Source organism: Hylobates moloch, unplaced genomic scaffold (assembly GCF_009828535.3).
Source record: "Hylobates moloch isolate HMO894 unplaced genomic scaffold, HMol_V3 SCAFFOLD_4011, whole genome shotgun sequence".
Lineage (NCBI taxonomy): Eukaryota > Metazoa > Chordata > Mammalia > Primates > Hylobatidae > Hylobates > Hylobates moloch.
The window spans coordinates 1-5,959 of record NW_026656286.1 but is presented as its reverse complement, the minus strand read 5'-3'; the positions used below and the strand labels follow the sequence as shown (position 1 = coordinate 5,959).

At 54.0% G+C, this 5,959-nt stretch overlaps 1 pseudogene; it reads left to right on the top strand.

Annotated features, from left to right (window-relative positions):
- Positions 1–317: 317 nt before the first annotated feature.
- LOC116465254 (NUT family member 2D-like) lies at positions 318–3,974 on the top strand (annotated as a pseudogene).
- Positions 3,975–5,959: the final 1,985 nt, after the last annotated feature.

The following is a 5,959-nucleotide window of genomic DNA, read 5'->3' as shown; positions in this document are numbered from 1 at the left end:
CCACCTAATAGCCTGGATCAGGTGAGACCATTCTGATTTCAAACACTCAGTCCCTTTGCCTTCCTAAGAACCCCTGTGCTGCTCAGACTGAAAACGAGTTCTGAATTTTGTTAAGTAAGTGCAGCCCCTGTTGAAATTCATCAAGAGTGGGAAAGAGCCAAAGTGGGAAGGAGCTTGGGTTGATTGGCACAAAAGTATGTCTGTTGATAAAGAATGGAAGTAAAGGGGACATCAGGTAGAAGCTTTTGCTGTGAGTCAGAAGGACAATTTAAAAGTTGCCTAAAGAGGCGCACACCATCTGTGTTGCTGCTGTCCAGTTGGAAGGGAAACTCAGGTTCTTGCCTACTGGCCAGAGCCCTTCAGAGAATGTCCCCCACACCTGCCAAGCCCAACTGCCCACTGCCCCTCCCCCTCTGCAGAATGTCTGGGGTCCTGTGTTCCAAAGCTCTTTACATTCAAATTTTAACTGCTCCACTTGGACTCAGGTGGATCTGCTGAGTCAGGTCATTCTCTGGGTCCTGCCCTTGACTTTTTTCATTGCGGAAACTGCCAGACAGTGGTGGTCAGTGACCAGCCTGAGGGGATGGTTTCAAATGGAGGTGAGCCTGTAGGGATGGGGGCATTATCAGAGTCTGCCCTGCCTCAACTCTTTGGGAATTCAAATTTGAACTGCCCCTGGGGACAGCTTATAGGGCTGATGTTGAGGGAGGTAGCACTGGATGTCCCTAAGGACATCACATCTGGGGATGGCCATGGCACCCTGAGTCTGTGGTTAGGGAGGACAGCTCCTTAGAGGCAGACCAAGGTGCCTGGGGGAATACACCGTGTAGTGGAAAGGATGGAGAGGATGGATTGATCCTTTCTAGAGGGGGACAGGTCACATAGCTGTGTTTGTAGGGAGTGGTGGGATCGTGTTGTGCTGGTGGCCCAGGGAGAATGACGGGCAAGCCTGAGTCCTGTGCTGTGTCTTCAGGCACCTGGAAGGTGCCCTTCCATAGTGTTTAGAGGGATTTGGACTGGAGTTTTCTAGTTCTTAGGGAGGAGTGGGGAGAAGTGGTCTCAGCCAGAAAACTGTTGGGTGGGTTGGCTGTGATAGAGCATGTAGTGACAGCCTCTGGGTGGGTGAGGCTGGGGGCCACTGTAACTGCCACAGCCCAGAGCCTCTCAGCTCTCTCCCCAGAGATGGCTTCTCCATCAGTTCAGGTAGCTGTTGGCTTTGATTTAAGAGGGGTGGGGGCAGATGGGGAAGTTCAGGCAACACAGGGCCTGGGGTTCCTGAGTTGCTCTGAATTGTTTGCCCTTTGGTGGAAGCTCAGGTCTTCAGACCCACTTCCTCTTGTCAGCTAGCTCATGGCCCGTCCTCTGCACTTTGTGTTACTGTGGAGGTGAAGAATTTGCTCCTGTTCCATTTATACTACCTCATGAACGGGGGACAGGTGTGGATTCTTGCTGGTTCTCAGTGGAAGGGTTTGAAAAGGCTGGTTTCCTTTTCAGTAGAGGAAAGCGAGTAGCGCACAAATAGGAAGACAGTCCTATTATTATTATTATTATTATTATTCAAATTAGGATGTGTGTCCTGACTGATGAGGTGCATGTGCTGTATCCCTTATTCCCCTTGACTAGAGACTGCATGAGGTCCTAGTGAACAGGGATGAGTTCCAGACAACTTTGTCTCACCTGGCCTGTGGCCCAAGAACCCCTGGTTCTTGGTTGGTCACTATGTTCAGTTATCGGGAGCTCAAAGGAGAAGGACCAGAGATGGGCTTCTTGTCCCACTATCTAGTGTAACATGACCAATAGCTGTGAAAATCCCTTGCCGGGCGTGGTGGCTCATGCCTGTAATCCCAGCACTTTGGGAGGCCAAGGTGGGTGGATCACAAGGTCAGGAGTTCAAGACCAGCCTGACCAATATGGTGAAACCCCGTCTCTACTAAAAATACAAAAATTAGCTGGGCGTGGTGGCAGGCACCTGTAATCCCAGTTACTCAGGAGGCTGAGCCAGCAGAATTGCTTGAACCTGGGAGGCAGAGGTTGCAGTGAGCCGAGATCACGCCACTGCACTCCAGCCTGGGCGACAGAGGGAGACTCCATCTCAAAAAAAAAGAAAATCCCTGGACACCTCCCCTGATAGCCCTGCTGCTCACCATTTGCTGGCTATGTTCTAATCATGTGCAGCTGTTGCTGGCTACACAATGACAATATCTCAGGGGACTCCACCACTGCTTCTCAGATCTGCTCCCTGGGAACTGAGCTTCCTGAGTGGCAGCTGGGACCACTGAGCACTGAGGAATGGGTGGCCTGAATCTGGCCCCTATTTAACACTTGTGTGGGTGGTGCCAGGACAATCGCTTGCATGCTGGGCGTGATGTGTTATGGGTTATCTTCAGGGTTCCTAGGGCGCTGGCTTGGGTGAGTTTCCATCCAGTGGTTTTCTTTTTTTCTTTTCTTTTTTTTTTTTTGAGACGGAGTCTCTGTCACCTGGGCTGGAATGAAGTGGTACGATCTCGGCTTACTGCAGCCTCTGCCTCCTGGGTTCAAGCAATTCTCCTGTCAAAGCCTCCTGAGTAGCTCAGATTACAGGCATGCACCATCAGCTCATTTTTGTATTTTAGTAGAGACGGGGTTTCACCGCATTGGCCAGACTGGTCTTCAACTCCTGATCTCAGGTGATCTACCTGCCTCGGCCTCCCAAAGTGCTGGGATTACAGGCATGAACCAGCACGCCCGGCCTATCCAGTGGTTTTCTTTTGTTGTGTTGAGCTAGGAAAGAAAGGGGTTTACAAGAGCTTCAGGGAAAGGAAGACTGAAGAGGAGATGGGGCCATAATATTTGGAAATTTCTGGCTTCCTGTCAGCCTTCTGAGTGCCCAGCACTGTCCTGGGGTAGGCCCCTCACCTGCTGCTGAGCACGCTGAGAGCCACCAAGCCGCCAAGAGACTCATCCCTGACCCATGGCTTGGGAGATGCCTGTGAGGCTGGTGCAGTCTGCCAGGGACACCCGAGGGAGACCCTCAGAGACAGCAGAGGCTTGGCTGTTGCTTCGTGCTTCGTGGGAGACAAGGGTCAGGGAGTCTTGGTGACTGGGGCCAGGCTCTTTAGTGGAGCAACTCTCCCGTGGAGGAACAGAGCATCTGATGCACACTCAGGGACACTTGCAAGCTGCAGAGTTTCCCTGTCACACGCCCTCACTTGTTGGAACTCCACTCTGATTCCCCAGTGACTAGTGCGGAGCTAGAGACCCCAGCTCATTCACCTCTTTCCTTTGTCTCCACAGCATACCCAGTGCTGGGACCAGGCGTGACCGTGAACCCTGGCACCTCCCTGTCTGTGTTCACTGCTCTGCCCTTCGCCACACCCGCTCCCGGCCCAGCACACGGGCCGCCCCTCGTGACTGCAGCGGTTCCTCCAGGCGGCCCTCTGGTGCTGTCTGCCTTCCCCAGGACACCTCTGGTGACAGGACAGGATGGCCCAGGCCTGAGTGGGGCAGGGGCTTCCAACGTCTATGTCCAGTTGGGGACAGAAGTGGGGCCTGTGATGGCCCCTCAGGCACAGACCTTGATCCTAACTCAGGCCCCCCTCTTCTGGCAGGGTCCAGGTGCCATCTCTGGAGGTGTCGTGTATCCACCTCCCCTACTCCTGGCAGCTGCTCCTGGCGTGCCCGTTACATCTGCCCAGGTGGTTGGGGGCTCCCGGGCCTGTGAGAGAGGCTCGTCCCACAGCCTTCCTCTTCCACCACCACCACCGGCTGCCCAGGTGGCCCCCATTGTGTCCCCAGGGAATGCTGGGCCATGGCCACAAGGGGCTCATGGACAGGGCAGCCTGGCTCCCTCCCAGGCCAAGGCCCCACCGGACGACTCCTGTAACCCCAAGAGTGTCCATGAGAACTTCCGACTCTGGCAGCACTACAAGCCCCTGGCCCGGAGGCACCTTCCCCAGAGTCCTGACACCGAAGCGCTTTCCTGCTTCCTCATGTGAGTGTCCTCGGGGCACTGGAGCTTGTCCTGCAGCTCACTCGTAAAGAGGCTGCTGGATGGACAGGAGGTCACGCTGTTTAGGGGAGCTTGCAGGGCGGTTGTGAGGGCGATGGGTTGTGCTATGGGAAGGTACATTTTCAGCAACATTAATCTGGCCGCGGCTCAGGAGAGACTGTCAGGGGCCTCATGTCAACTGCCTGTCACTGTCCCGTGAGTCCAACCAATCCTCACTTTTTTTTTTTTTTTTGAGATGGACTTTCACTCTTGTTGCCCATGCTGGAGTGCAATGGCGCGATCTCAGCTCATCACAACCTCCGCCTCCCAGGTTCAAGTGATTCTGCTGCCTCAGCTTCCTGAGTAGTTGGGATTACAGGCATGCGCCACCATGTCTGGCTAATTTTGTATTAGTAGAGTTGGGGTTTCTCCATGTTGGTCAGGCTGGTCTCGAACTCCCGACCTCAGGTGATCTGCCTGCCGCAGCCTCTCAAAGTGCTGAGATTACAGGCATGAGCCATCATGCCCAGCCCCAATACTTACTTTCTTTTCTTTTCTTTCCTTTTTTTTTTGAGATGGAGTCTCACTCTGTCGCCCAGGCTGGAGTGCAGTGGCGCGATCTCGGCTCACTGCAAGCTCTACCTCCCAGGTTCACGCCATTCTCCTGCCTCAGCCTCCTAGTAGCTGAGACTACAGGTGCCCACTACCACGCCTGGCTAATTTTTTTGTATTTTTAGTAGAGACGGGGTTTCACCGTGTTAGCCAGGATGCTCTCAATCTCCTACCCTGGTGATCCGCCCACCTCGGCCTCCCAAAGTGCTGGGATTACAGGCATGAGCCACCGTGCCCGGCTTTTACTTTCAATAATTTTCACAACAATGTTTACAGAAGACCCAGGTCAGAGAGGGTTCTTGGTGTGACATGAGCCACGGTTTGGGTTTAGGTCTTTTTTGTTTGTTTGTTTGTTTGAAATGGAGTCTCACAGTGTCACCCAGGCTGGAGTGCAATGGTGCGATCTTGGCTCACGGCAACCTCTGCCTCCTGGGTTCAAGCGATTCTCCTGCCTCAGCCTCCCGAGTACCTGGGATTACAGGTGCCCGCCACCATGCCCAGCTATTTTTTGTATTTTTTAGTAGAGACGGGGTTTCACTATGTTGAGCAGACTGGTCTTGAACTCCTAACCTTGTGATCCACCCGCCTCAGCCTCCCAAAGTGCTGGGATTGCAGGTGTGAGCCACCACCCCCCCCCGGGTTTAGGTCTTTGAGTGTACACCCTAGTGCCTTCCCTCGAACTGAGTGTCAATGGCCAGGGGCACATCACATAGGGCTGGGGGGAGGAGCTGCAGGGCCCAGCAGGAACCTGGCACACACCCACACTGTTCTGCCTCGGTCCAGTTAGCACAGTGATAGTGGAGCCTTCACAGGGGGATGGTCTTGGGACCCGCACTAGTGTCGATGCTGGGCAGGTATTTGCATCCTCACCCTCAATCCCCCCTAGAAAAAAGGACAATGGTGCTTCATTCAGAGGATGGCAAAGAGATGACTTGAGCTCACATATGACATGCATAGCCCAGTGCCTGGCACATACTATGACACATTACATGACAGCAATTATGATTACTGTCCCCATTACTATCATTATCAGGACTAGGCCATCTAGGAAAGTGCTCCCCAAAGCCACAGGCCCCAGTGATAGCTCTGAGTGCACCACGAGCCCAGCAGCCCAGGGCCGTGCACTGTGGTGACTGTGAGGCAGCAACGTCAGCATCTGGGAGAGTTTGTGGCTTCATTCCCAGTCCCTGCCTCTCTCCACCCTGCGGCGCCTCTGTGACCCTGTGTTTCCCTCTGATGAGCAAACAGAAACTTGAGCACATCCACCGTGCAACACACTGGCCATTCCCCTAGGGGAGTCCCCTGCTTTGGGTGTAGGTGAAGGTGGCCCCATCTTCCTCCCCAACAATCTCGCTGCCCCCGCACCCTGGAACTGGTTGC